The sequence below is a fragment of the Nicotiana tabacum genome, chromosome 20 (genome assembly GCF_000715075.1).
Source record: "Nicotiana tabacum cultivar K326 chromosome 20, ASM71507v2, whole genome shotgun sequence".
Lineage (NCBI taxonomy): Eukaryota > Viridiplantae > Streptophyta > Magnoliopsida > Solanales > Solanaceae > Nicotiana > Nicotiana tabacum.
Window position 1 is genome coordinate 98,398,098 of NC_134099.1, and position 15,395 is coordinate 98,413,492.

Consider the following 15,395-nt stretch of genomic DNA (forward strand, 5'->3'; position numbering starts at 1 on the left):
AATGTGTACCTGGAAACAACAGTACAAGAACAAAAGAAGGAGAAGTCAACAGCAGTAATAACACAGCAACAGCAGATTCAGCAACACCGCAAACCAGTACAGTAGGAATAGCAGAAAACCCAAGAGACTATAAACGACTCCAAGTATAGAGAAGAAGTAAAAGGCAGGAAGGTTCTGACTATTTCAGATCTTAAGCGAGGCAATGAAGCAGTAACTATTCTTTTTCAACTTCAAAACTCTCCAAAATGAATTCTGCCCTTGTATATTCAGTGTATCCAGAATGTATATCGGGTGTATACTTCTCACTCCGCCCCCTCTTTTGTTTCTTCTCTCTATCTAGTTTTTCCTCTCTTTTTTTTTTCCACCCTTCTCCCTAAATTTTCTCTTCTATTTATAGCAAAATTTTCGAAATTTTCAGATTTGTTTTTTTATTATTTTATTATTTTTTTAATTAAAAGAAATCCCACTTACAAATTGCTTTTATTTTTTTAGAAAAAGAAATCCCACCTTTATTTACTTTTATTTTTAAAATTCCAACTTTAATTACTTTATCTTATTTAAAATCCCACTTTTTATTTTTTTAAAAGAGAATCTCACTTTATTTAACTTTTTTTTAAAAAACAAACCACTATCTTTTCTTTTTCTTTTAAAAATGCTACTTTCAATTACTTTAATTTTTTAAAATTTTCAGATACCTTTATATTTATTTTTTAATTCCAACCTTATTTTACTTTTAAATTTTTTAAAACTTTTTACTTTTTTTTAAATTTTCTACATTCTTTTACTTTTTTTTATTTTTTTATTTTTTATTTTTTTAAAATCATTTCCGAAATTACTATATATATATATTTTTTAAAATAAAAATAATAAATAAAATAAAATATTTTCGGATTTATTTTTATATATAAAAAAACAAAAAATAAAACTATTAATAGTGATAATTCACTTTTTATTTTTTATTTTTTTTGGTTTTGTTTTGTGTTGGACAAAAATGAAGAAGGGGTGTTGGGTTAATGGAGCGGACCGGATCGACCCGGTTTGAAACGGACCGGGTCATGGGGAAAGTTGGGCAATTATTTGGGCCTGTGGTTTGAAATTGAAGAAGTGGCCCAATCCGATTTTTCTTTGTATTTTTGTTCTCTTTTCTTCTTTTACTTTTCTAAAACTAAATTATAAAAGTACTTAAATTATTATTAAGAACTAAATTAAGTTATAAAAGCGCAAATTAACTTCCAATAACAATTAACGCGCAATTAAGTAATAATTAAGCATAAAATTGTTCATTTGGACATTAAATGCTAAAAATGCAAAAGATGCCTATTTTTGTATTTTTTATTAATTTAACAAATAAACATGCATAGACAAACATACAAATAGTTACACAAAATATCACAAAAATTGCACACCAAGAAAAATTATTTTATTTTTGAATTTTTTGGGAGTAATTCTCATATAGGGCAAAAATCACGTGCTTACAGCTGCCTCTCTTTGCCCGAAGACACGAATGGTTTTTGTGCAAAGATAAAGCGAGCGATTTTTGCCCATCCGAGTACTCCGTGTGAAGCATTTTTTTTTATTTTTTTATTTTGAAAAAGATTTGACCGAACCTTTGCTTCAAAGGTTTCCTACATATCCTGGGCTAAACAGGAATCAGGTCAATGTAGTTCGGGAAGTTTTGGTAGCTGGGACTACCGTGGGACTGCGATGTTACTGCTGTTGCATGTTGTTATCACTACTTACCGATCTCCTTGTTACACCGTGCTTAAAAGAAAACAAGAAGCTAGGCTAGATTGAAATTTGTTCTTGTTGCCTTGCTTTCTTGTCGACTTGTGTTTCCTCCGGTGCTTTTCTTCCGTGAATTTTGGAATGATACTGGCCATCTGCTTTTCTGAAAACCAGTTTTCATCATTTTGCTCGGTCCACTGGGGACATGGCTTTCTTCATTAAGCTTTTGGCGGTTCCTCTGGTGGGTACGGCTTTCTTCATCAGACTTGTTATGCTGGGCATGATTTAATGTTCACCAGCTGCTTCTTTCAAGACGCGTCTTTTCTTCCTTTTGAGTCATGCGCCTGAATTTGTGCTGGGACCTCTTGTTGCAACCTTCTGTTTCCGGTGTTGAGATTTTATTGTTTCCTGTTGGAGATTCTTGTTGTAACCCTCTGTTTTATTGTCTTCTAACTTGATCTTGAAATGTATGCCTCTGTTATTATGGGCGGGCTCCCAACTTCAACACTTGAAAAGTAAAGACTGGAATGTATGCCTCTGTTATCTGGGCGGGCTCCCAACTTCAACACTTGAAAAGTAAAGACTGGAATGTATGCCTCTGTTATCTGGGCGGACTCCCAACTTCACTACTTGAAAATTAAAGACTGAAATGTATGCCTCTGTTATCTGGGCGAGCTCCCAACTTCAACACTTGAAAAGTAAAGACTGGAATGTATTCTTCTGTTATTATGGGCAGGCGCCTGGCTTCATCATCTTGAATTTAACAACCTCTATTCTCCAGGTGGGATCCTACAACCAAAACAAATAAAACAAACGAGAATTTCCTAACCCAGTTTGCACTGGGAAGATTTGTGAGTCGTTAGCAAAATTGTAACCTATTTATACTACTGATGCAATGATGAGAGTAAACTAAAGACTAGGCTAGGATGTGCATCTCCTACGAGTAAAACCAAAACTCTTGCTAGCAAATGTGTCTGCTAAAAAAGCCTCAATGACTCAAACTAGAAAGTGCTTCTTCTATGGTTGAATCGGAATGAGCTAAACTAGGAAGTGCGTCTCCTAAGGGTGAAAACTTCAAAGAACTAGACTAGGAATTGTGTTTCATATGGTCGAACTCAAAATGAATCAAACTACGAAGTGCATCTCCTAAGGGTGAAATCTCAATTCTGGAAGTGCGTCTCCTGAAATAAAGTATAACCTGAAAAGGCCAAACTAGGAAGTGCATCTCCTAAAGTAAAAGTATAACCTGAAAAAGCCAAACTAGGAAGTGCGTCTCCTAAAGTAAACTTAATTCACGAAGTGCGTTTCCTATGCACGAAATTAAACTTAGGAAGTGCGTCTCCTAGGGGTTAAATAGTCTTAGGAAGTGCGTCTCCTATGGGTGAAACCTTAATGATTTTGAACTAGGAAGTGCGTCTCCTATGAATGAAAATAATTTAGGAAATGCGTCTCCTATGCGTGAAATCTTAATTTAGGAAGTGTGTCTCCTATGGGATAAAAGTAAACTTAGGAAGTGCGTCTCCTATGGGCAAAACTAAACTTTAAGGAAGTGCGTCTCCTATTGGGTACAATAAACTTAGGAAGTGCGTCTCCTGTGGGTACAATAAACTTAGGAAGTGCGTCTCCTATTGGTAGAACTGAACTTGGGAAGTGCGTCTCCTATGGTAAAACTGAACTTAGGAAGTGCGTCTCCTATTGGTAGAACTGAACTTAGGAAGTGCGTCTCCTATGGTAAAACTGAACTTAGGAAGTGCGTCTCCTATGGTAAAACTGAACTTTAGGAAGTGCGTCTCCTATGGTAAAACTGAACTTAGGAAGTGCGTCTCCTATTGGGTACAATAAACTTAGGAAGTGCGTCTCCTATTGGGAAAAACTAAACTTAGGAAGTGCATCTCCTATTGGTAAAACTTACTTAGGAAGTGCATCTCCTATGGGTACAACTATACTTAGGAAGTGCGTCTCCTGTTGGTGAAATAAACTTAGGAAGTGCGTCTCCTATTGGTGAAATAAACTTAGGAAGTGCGTCTCCTATTGGTGAAACTTTTCTTAGGAAGTGCGTCTCCTATTGGGTAAAACTAACTTAGGAAGTGCGTCTCCTATTGGGTGAAATAACTTAGGATGTGCGTCTCCTATTGGGTGAAATAACTTAGGAAGTGCGTCTCCTATTGGTACAACTAAACTTAGGAAGTGTGTCTCCTATTGGTGAAACTATTCTTAGGAAGTGCGTCTCCTATTGGTAAAACTTGGCTTAGGAAGTGCGTCTCCTACTGGTGAAACTATTCTTAGGAAGTGCGTCTCCTATAGGTGAAACTATTCTTAGGAAGTGCGTCTCCTCTTGGTGAAACTTATCTTAGGACTAACTTAGGATGTGCGTCTCCTCTTGGTGAAACTATTCTTAGGAAGTGCGTCTCCTCTTGGTGAAACTATTCTTAGGAAGTGCGTCTCCTTAGGATGTGCGTCTCCTATTGGTGAAACTTAGCTTAGGAAGTGCGTCTCCTATTGGTGAAACTTAGCTTAGGAAGTGCGTCTCCTATTGGTGAAACTATTCTTAGGAAGTGCGTCTCCTATTAATGAAACTATTCTTAGGAGGTGTGTCTCCTATTGGTGAAACTGACTTAGGATGTGTGTCTCCTCTTGGTGAAACTTACTTAGGAAGTGCGTCTCCTCTTGGTGAAACTTAACTTAGGATGTGCGTCTCCTGTTGGTGAAACTAACTTAGGATGTGCGTCTCCTGTTGGTGAAACTAACTTAGGATGTGCGTCTCCTCTTGGTGAAACTATTTTTAGGAAGTGCGTCTCCTTAGGACGTGCGTCTCCTATTGGTGAAACTTTTCTTAGGAAGTGCGTCTCCTCTTGGTGAAACTAACTTAGGATGTGCGTCTCCTCTTGGTGAAACTATTTTTAGGAAGTGCGTCTCCTTAGGACGTGCGTCTCCTATTGGTGAAACTTTTCTTAGGAAGTGCGTCTCCTCTTGGTGAAACTAACTTAGGATGTGCGTCTCCTCTTGGTGGAACTTACTTAGGATGTGCGTCTCCTATTGGTGAAATTGACTTAGGAAGTGCGTCTCCTAATGGTGAAACTTATCTTAGGATGTGCGTCTCCTATTGGTGAAACTTAACTTAGGATGTGCGTCTCCTATTGGTAAAAATAAACTTTAGGAGGAAATACATCTCCTATGGGTAAAAAACAAACTTAGGAGGAAATGCATCTCCTAAGGGTGAAACTAAAACAAACTTAGGAGGAAATGCATCTCCTATGGGTGGACTAAAACAAACTTAGGAGGAAATGCATCTCCTATGGGTGAAACTAAAACAAACTTAGGAGGAAATGCATCTCCTATGGGTGGACTAAAACAAACTTAGGAGGAAATGCATCTCCTATGGGTGAAACTAAAACAAACTTAGGAGGAAATGCATCTCCTATGGGTGGACTAAAACAAACTTAGGAGGAAATGCATCTCCTATGGGTGGACTAAAACAAACTTAGGAGGAAATGCATCTCCTATGGGTGAAACTAAAACAAACTTAGGAGGAAATGCATCTTCTATGGGTAAAAATAAACTTAGGAGGAAATGCATCTCCTATGGGTGAAATAAGTTAGGAAGTGCGTCTCCTATGGGTAAAGCTTAGGAAGTGCGTCTCCTATTGGCAAAACTAGACTTAGGAAGTGCGTCTTCTATTGGTAAAGGCTAGGCTTAGGAAGTGCGTCTCCTATTGGTAAAGGCTAGGCTTAGGAAGTGCGTCTCCTATTGGAACAGACGTGGAATGTATTCCCTTGTTATACAGGTGGGCGCCTAATGGTAAAGACATGAAATGTATTCCCTTGTTATACAGGTGGGTGCCTGAAATATGAAATGCACAGACAAAAAGTATTCCTCTCGTTATTCAGGTGGGCGCCTGTCTATACTAAGACATAAAAGTATTCCTCTCGTTATTCAGGTGGGCGCCTGTCTATACTAAGACATAAAAGTATTCCTCTCGTTATTCAGGTGGGCGCCTGTCTTCGAGAAAATTTTCACAATGAGAAAATTTTCTGCCCCGGTTTGATGATTTTCTTTATGGCCTGTCTTTCCGCCATCAATAACGTTCATTTTCCCTGTTTCTAAATCAAAGAAAAATTTGTTAGTTTAAAAACATGGTAAGCGGTCATGCCACTCTTGTTGGGGATGGTTTCCTCTTTCTCCTTTCCCAGCTTTGTGTTCCATTATGCTATCAAACTTGCTGGGGATGATATTAATTGCTGACACTGGCCCATCCCTTTTATCAATCTCATCTTGATAGGGATACCCTTCCTGACACGGGTTTTGCGCCTGTTCCTTGTACCACTTGGATGTACTAGTTGATGGCCTATTTTGAAGTCATTTCCCACTGGTTCCGACCAAACAGACTCTACTAGGGAATTTTCCTATGAAAGGAAAAAAATAAAAAGAAACAAAATAAAGACAAAGGAAAAGATGACTCTTTAACAAAAGAAACTATAAATAAAAATCTATCAAACGCAGATACCGACTCTAATGGCCATGACATGCGTATGTGGCCTATCCTCTGCCGTCAATCGTTTCTCAAGACCTTCCCTTGACGATTCCCCATCTGATTCCCAATCTTATTCAACTTGTAGTGCCCGAAGGGTTTTTTCACTATCAAGCCTCTCTCATTTTGGTTTTCTCTCAGATTTCATCGCCTTATGGTGCCTGTGAAGGTTTTCACCGATAAGACTCTCTCATTTGTATTACTTTCCAGCTGGGGATTTGGAGTGTCGCCGGTATGACTCTTTCTGTTGGAGATTAGAGTCCTTTCTGCTGTGGAACAGAATGTTATGTTCGCCGGTAAGACTCTCATTTGTCTGACTTGGCATCTTTTGAAGACTGTCAGAAGGTCTTTCTTTGGACCGTAATGTGGGTTTTGGATAGGCTAGAAAGAAAGGGTATAAAAGGCTAAAAAAATACATTAATTTTGGGTTATTAGTTACAACCTTCGGAATTAGATTTATTCACAATAAACGCAACCTTTGCCCCAGTTTCTTGCTTGGGGATATCCTAACTGATTTTTTTTTCATTTTTCAAAACTATGACCGAGTCGTAAAGCGCCTACGTATCCTCTTTGAGTAATCAAGTCAAACGTAGTTCCCAATTCCTCTTTTTTCATTTGACATTCTTTTTTTTTTATGCTATCATTTTTCTTTTCTTTTCTTTTCTTTTTTTTTTCTTTTTTTCGTTTTGTTGTTTTCTTTCTTTCTCTTTTTCTCTTCGTTGCTACTGATTCCGAACGAGGGGTATGAAAGAAAATAAATAAGGCTCAAAAGGGGTAACGAAGGATAAAGTGTTTGGGTAACAGAACAAAATGCCTTCGTCATTCCAGTCTTCAAAACATGTCAAGTGCAAACAACACAATTAAACAATAGATTTATAGTCTCTTCCGATGGTGCTGGACTTTGACAATTATGTTAAACATTTTATTTTTCCTTTGTCATTTCTAAGGCACCGTTGGGTGACACTCTCATTCTCATGCCAATTTGGCGAATCTTGATTTTAACGGTTTTCTTCATATTTTACTTGCCCCAGTTCCATATGACTCGAGCTCTGAATAATCTCAATCGTCCTTATTTCCTTTAAATGGTCTGATCGCCTTTCCAGGGTTTTATGATTAACTTTTAAGGTTAGGCCCAAACTGTGTGCGCATGTCATGTCACTAGAATCGGCGCTGAACAAAAATGATAAAAGGACTAAACAAAAAGATGACTGAAAATAATAAAAGACTGGATTTGCTTTAGACTACCGGTGGAATGGTTTGAACAACAAGACAAGCGAAACAAACCAAAATAAAATCCTAAAACAACCTGGACAAACTTAAACAAACCGCTGTGACAAAACGGAAAGATAAGCGGAAAGATATTGACACAAAACAAAATCCGAATTACAATCCTAATAATCCGAACAAACAGAAATGACAACAAAATAAGCCACCAAATGCTTCTTTCTTGTTAACCAAGGAACGGAGCGTCCTCCCACTTTAGCGAAACTGGCATCTTAGCCACTGAGCTTTGCATCAGTATTGCCAGACCATTGCCAACTTCAATATCATCACCCTTAGTCAACAAGTTCCCAATAGGACTCGAATGCTTCTGTCATCACGCCTGATCCCCGCAAAGAGTGCTTTTGGATCTTGTATTTCCGGCTTACCACAAACCAACCACCTTCTTTCTTTGTGATTCAAAACAAAACAGGTTAGAATGGACTCAGTCGGTCCTCATTATTGACAACATCTTTTTTTCTTTTTCTTTTTTTTCGATTTTTTTTTTCATTTTCCCCTTTTTCATTTCTTTTTTTTTTCTTTTTCTTTTTCATTCTCTTTTTTTTTTTGCTTTTTTTTTTGTTGCGGTCGAATCTTATGGAGATTGCCTACGTATCATGACCCCGCATGAATCAGACCTTGCGTAGTTCGGACCAATAAAGATAAACAATACTCAACATTTTATTTTTTTTAATTTTCATATTAAAACAAACTGGGTTTCAAAGGTTTAAAGATGACCTACAAACTTGAAAATCAAACAACCCGCATATTCTAATCAAAAGATTTACAAACTCAAAAACAAACGGCCAGCTTTCTTTCCCTGTTTGTCAAATGCAACCAAATGGTTATTTTTGCAAATGTGGCCCCTTCCAAATTTCACATGAATTTTGAGGCCGGGGAGGATTATTTTATGACACTTTACAAACTTGTCTATTCTTTTACGAAAATAGCCTTTCGACAACTGAAAGATACTCTAAGGCTATTTCGGCAAGAACGGTTTAAGACGCGGCCGAAGTTGGCTTGGCTTATTATTGACAAAACCCAAAGGTATTCACCTGACCGCTGACTCTTTTTTTTTCAAATTACAATAAAAACGTGGTGTTGCAAACATGGCCCTTCAGCGCCTCGGGGACGGAGATTTTTTAAGGCTGTGTGGGTCAACTGGACCAAAATCCTAAACATGACCCAAAAGGTGGTTGTTTATGCAAAGTCAGCCTTCCGGCGTCCCTTTCGGGAATATTCGACTATTTTTGACAAAAACAGCATCACCCTTACTTATTTATGACTCTTTTTATCATTTTTCAAAAATAGAAAACTCAACATTGCAAACACGGCCTTTCAACGCCTCGGGGACGAAGATTTTTAAGGCTGTGTGGGTCAACTGGACCAAATCTTAAAAATGATCCGAAGGTGGCTGTTTATGCAAAGTTAGCCTTCCGGCGTCCCTTTCGGGAACATTCGGCTATGTTTTGACAAAACAGCGTCACCCGACCTCTTTATGATAGAATTAAAAATTTGAATGTTTTTTTTTATTTATTTGCTTTTGGCTATTTTAGCAAAAGGTGGGGTTGGACATCAACCGACTTATTTATGACATGTTTTATTTATTTATTTATTTATTTATTTGTTTTTGGCTTTTTAGCAAAAGGGGGGTTGGACCCGATGAGGGTTGCCTACGTATCTCACATCCGGTGAGAATCAAACCCGCGTAGTTCGGGTCTCGTGAATAAGTAAATGAACTAATATTTTTTTTTTTGGAACTGTGAAAGAACTGCTCAAAGGAAGTATATATAATTTTTTTGATTGATTTCTTTTTGAAAGAAAAACTTGTAAAAATTCCTTTTCTTTTGATTTGAACTTTGAAAATTTCAAAAGTAAAAGGAAGTTTTTTTTTCGAATTTCCATTTTTTTTTTATTCTATAGAAAAAAAAAATTTTGGAATTTTACTTTTGATAAAAGAAATGCTCCTAAAAAATATTTTTTGAATTTTGAATTTTCTTTTCAATTTTGAAAGAAGAATCAAAATATTTTCGGATTTTTTTTCTTAAAAGAAAACATTTTTATTATTTTTGTTTTATCAACAATGGAAAATAAAGATATTTATATTATTTTTTGCAAGACATATCTTTTTGGAATTTTATTTTGAATTTTCTTGGCAAGACAAATACTCTTTGCAACAAATAAAGATATATATATCTTTTGGAAATAAAAACTTTTCGGATATATATATATATATATATATATATATATATATATATATATATATATATATTTGCGACAAATAATGAAAGACTTTTTTTTTTTTTGCATTTTCATAAGCAAATAAAATAAAAAAAACTATTTTAAAAGTAAGACTCTTTTTTTTATTTTCATTTTCATGGCAAGACAAACTATATATTTTTTCTATTTTTATTTTTGAAAAACAAAAACAGAACAACGACTTTTTTTTTATTTTCTTAGCTTTTAATAAAACAAACTAATAAGACATTTTTTTTCATTTTCTTAAAATTTCGGCAGAGTTTTAACAGTATTTGGGCATTTGTTTTCTTTTCAAAAATAAACAATCAATTCCCTAACCGCTATTTCATTTTTTTTTCAATTTCACAATATTCATAATATTCAAACACCGGTCAGTGAGACAAAATAAATGCACGGAAAACAAATAGGATGCATCAGGATGGTCTTTTCATATCAGGTTGCTAGTCCTAGACGGACCCAACCCCTGTGTTGAGTCCCCTAAGTCAAATACAACGTGATGCAAATAAGCGTTCCTACTAGGGATCCGGCATGAAGTCACGTTATTCTATGTTCAAAACCTGGGTCGGTGTTCTAGACAGTGTACCCGAGCGGACAACTCGAGCTGAGGAAGGAGCTCCTTTCCGGGAACCAAAAGGCCAGCCGGCTTAGAAACTTTCCGAGCCTCTTTTATTTAGGGTACGACACTAACAGAATAGGGAGTCTCAACCAGTAAGCACATCCCAAGAGGTAAGAAGAGAAGGGTTTCGGCACAGTTTATATATAGTTCAAATAATATCAAAGCGGTAAAAGCAGCATTTAGCACATTAGGCTCAAACATGTAAAAATCAGATAAAGCCAAATATAACAATTTATCTAAGCTCGAATTCTTAACCCTGAACCAGTGGTTCTGGGTTTAGTCCCCAGCAGAGTCGCCAGAGCTGTCACACCTCCTTTTTCCGCACCCGCGAGGGTGCAAGGGAGTTTTTCCAATTAAAGGACAATCGAGACGGGATTGGGTTATTTATTTCAGAGTCGCCACTTGGGAGATTTAGGGTGTCCCAAGTCACCAATTTTAATCCCGAATCGAGGAAAAGAATGACTCCATATTACAGTCTGCGTACCAGAAATCCGGATAAGGAATTCTGTTAACCCGGGAGAAGGTGTTAGGCATTCCCGAGTTCCGTGGTTCTAGCACGGTCGCTCAACTGTTATATTCGGCTTGATTATCTGATTTTATACAAATATGAACTTATGTGCAAATTTTATCTTTTAACCGCTTTATTATTATTGTTTTTAAAAAGAAATGTGAACATCGCTTAAAACACGTCTTTGGACTGCGTCACATGAAATGCACCCACAATCCGGAACACGTTTTATTTGATGTTTTGGGATTTGGATTCGGGTCGCATGAAATGCACACCCAGGCTTAAGAAAGTAAAATATTAAACACGCGCCTAAAGAGATTATCGCGTTATTATTTTGGGGAAGACCGTGAAATTCGCTAAACGGTCCTTCCGAATTCTAATTAAACCATACATTTTGTGAGGGCCCCGCAATCTATACGTTTTATTTGGCAAGGCTCGTCTCATTTTTATTTTTAAAGGATAAACCTACAATGACTATATTTTCTATTAAGTTCGTCTCTAAAATAAAAGAAAATCTCTTAATTATTTACATGCTGAAAAACGTAACTTATTAGTTATTAGTTTACGGCTAATGCGAATGGAAAATTGCGATCGAGTTTGTACAAAAAAAAATTGCTTTCATTTTATATTCTGTTATTCAATAATACTAGAACATGAGATTGACCATAATATCAAAACAGATTAATTATTCTCCGATTAATTTAAACTAACATTATTAGATGAAGAAAGTATACATATGCAACCTCATTATTCATTAATCATTCAACTACATCTTTATACGAAGAAAGAAAAATTATATTCAACCACAAATCTAAACAGGAGGAATTCAACAGGAACAAAGCCTGATTAATATTTTATTTTTTTGCTTCAAGCCGAGATTGTACAAATGTGTACCTGGAAACAGCAGTACAAGAACAAAAGAAGGAGAAGTCAACAGCAGTAATAACACACCAACAGCAGATTCAGCAACACCACAAACCAGTACAGTAGGAATAGCAGAAAACCTAGAAGACTATAAACGACTCCAAGTATAGAGAAGAAGTAAAAGGCAGGAAGGTTCTGACTATTTCATATCTTAAGCGAGGAAATGAAGCAGTAACTATTCTTTTTCAACTTCAAAACTCTCCAAAATGAATTCTGCCCTTGTATATTTAGTGTATCCAGAATGTATATCGGGTGTATACTTCTCACTCCGCCCCCTCTTTTTTTCTTCTCTCTATCTAGTTTTTCCTCGTTTTTTTTCCACCTTTCTTCCTAAATTTTCTCTTCTATTTATAGCAAAATTTTTGAAATTTTCAGATTTGTTTTTTTATTATTTTATTATTTTTTTAATTAAAAGAAATCCCACTTACAAATTGCTTTTATTTTTTTAGAAAAAGAAATCCCACCTTTATTTACTTTTATTTTTAAAATTCCAACTTTAATTACTTTATCTTATTTAAAATCCCACTTTTTATTTTTTTAAAAGAGAATCTCACTTTATTTAACTTTTCTTTAAAAAACAAACCACTATCTTTTCTTTTTCTTTTAAAAATGCTACTTTCAATTACTTTAAATTTTTTAAATTTTCAGATACCTTTATATTTATTTTTTAATTCCAACCTTATTTTACTTTTAAATTTTTTAAAACTTTTTACTTTTTTTAAATTTTCTACATTCTTTTACTTTTTTTTATTTTTTTATTTTTTATTTTTTTAAAATCATTTCTGAAATTACTATATATATATATATATTTTTTAAAATAAAAATAATAAATAAAATAAAATATTTTTGAATTTTTTTATATATAAAAAAACAAAAAATAAAACTATTAATAGTGATAATTCACTTTTTATTTTTTATTTTTTGGTTTTGTTTTGTGTTGGACAAAAATGAAGAAGGGGTGTTGGGTTAATGGAGCGGACCGGATCGACCCGGTTTGAAACGGACCGGGTCATGGGGAAAGTTGGGCAATTATTTGGGCCTGTGGTTTGAAATTGAAGAAGTGGCCCAATCCGATTTTTCTTTGTATTTTTGTTCTCTTTTCTTCTTTTATTTTTCTAAAACTAAATTATAAAAGTACTTAAATTATTATTAAGAACTAAATTAAGTTATAAAAGCGCAAATTAACTTCCAATAACAATTAACGCACAATTAAGTAATAATTAAGCATAAAATTGTTCATTTGGACATTAAATGCTAAAAATGCAAAAGATGCCTATTTTTGTATTTTTTATTAATTTAACAAATAAACATGCATAGACAAACATACAAATAGTTACACAAAATATCACAAAAATTGCACACCAAGAAAAATTATTTTATTTTTGAATTTTTTGGGAGTAATTCTCATATAGGGCAAAAATCACGTGCTTACAACATCAATGGGATGAAGGGGCTCCACGTAACTCAGTCGCTCGAGTAATAATCGGGCAAATAAGTTATTAGCTCATCACTGTATGGCCTCCATATGAACTATTAAGTAAATATAGTAATCGTTAGTAGATGCAACACATGTAAAGCTGGGCCAAGTAAACTTAAGTATCCATGTACTTGCGCGCCCTCAAGCAAATCCGACAAATCCATGTAATAGGGGAGATTATGTTAAGCCTCGACCTCGCGCCCGTAGCCTCACCTATCAACCCACCTCCTAGCTAAAGGGAGAAACGGTAGAGGTGGTGCATCTTGAGCGATGGGTGGTAGAGGTGGCTAGAACTACAGGAACCGTTCCAAGGCCTAAACCTAATATACTTTATGGACATAAAATTTAAGGTATATTTTTACTATGTATGTTATAATCATGAAAATAATTGGCTATGTTTTTACCTGCAGCAGCGGCAAAAATCTGGCAATGTCTCACTCGGTGCCCATGCTAGCCCAGCACATCTGCCTATACAAGTAACTGAGAACAGCTGCATCCAGCTGTAAAGAGGTAATTCATCTAGCCGCTCAAGATGATAAAGAAATCTCAATCTAACTAGGTTTCCCGAAGTGTTCGGGAACAATACTCCACCAAACATAAGAAGCATCAACAATCTCGTGTACCGGTGGATAAAAAGATCTGGTGTATCATCTGTAATGTCCGCATCCACCACCTCCAGATGCAGCTGAACATGTGACAACTACAAATGACTGGACCCACTCAATGGAGTCTCCTCCTCTGACTGGAAACCGCTGAGCCGCTGCAACATCTCCAAGTAATGCGATCCCGTATTTTCTCTAACAGCATGCAGTAAAGCTACAGGTAATCCATCAACTGGCAGCTCATAAAGAACCTCCACGTCCTGATGCATGATGGTAGCCTCGCCAATGGGTAAATGAAACGTGTGCATCTCCGGTCTTCACCGCTCTATCATAGCCGTAATCAACGACCAGTCCAACTGCAACCAGCCGATCTCTATGATCCTATAGAAACCCGTATCCTAAAGACGTCTAACTATACGGGGATGGAGAAGGTGGCCCTAAGAAAGTCCCACATATCGTCTACCGCAGAACGTCTGGCCAATAACTACGCCTCCCATATGTACGAAGACCTATGCTCGGCCTGTAGCAACAATAGCTCTAGCGATGCAAGTCCGGGATGAACAAGTGGAGACTCCATGACGACTACTGCAAATTAAACAATATTAATTAAAGTATATTTCTTTTTCATTGCTTAACACCTTTAAATATATTGCAATATCTTTAATATTGAAATTTATTCGATATTTTTACTATATTATTAATTAGGTTGATACATTTTCCAATATTATAATTTTATATTTTATATGTTAGTTTATTATTTTATACGTTACTTTATTATTTAATATATTTGTTTCTTATTTTATATGTTAGTTTATTATTTATATGTTATTTTATTATTTTATATGTTTGTTTGTTACTCACCTATTTTTTACTATAATAAAATTAAATAATTAATTTTCATAACTATACAAAATTTAATTATTAAATATTCATAAAATGATACTTAGTTTGACAAAATTGTTGTTTTGTAATGTTATTTTCTTACGTTTGTTGACTAGAATTCGAGAGATCTTGTGTTTGAACTATCAGTTTTTTTCAGATATTTTTTATTTTAACAGATAATTAAATGATTAATATCAATAACTACAAAGATACTATGCTAAATGACACTACATTTTACTACGCTAAAAGGATACTACAATACAAATACGAGCATTACATTAAAATTACGGGCACAACATACCACTACAGGGAATTAAAGTCACATATTCATATATGTACAACAATAAAATCTAAATAAGATTAATTATTTCTAAAATAAAAATTTATCTATTTTACTACCATAAATAATTTCTCTATAAACAATCATGAAAAAATATATACCACAGTAAAAATTAACTGATTAATATTTTTTAACAACTAGTAATAATTTCTCTGCTTTACTAATTTTTTAGCACACTAATAATATAATCCGGATAAAAAAATAATAAATTAATTAAATCGCAAAACTATCATGAAATAACATAGAACATAGTAAAAATAACTAATAGGCATTT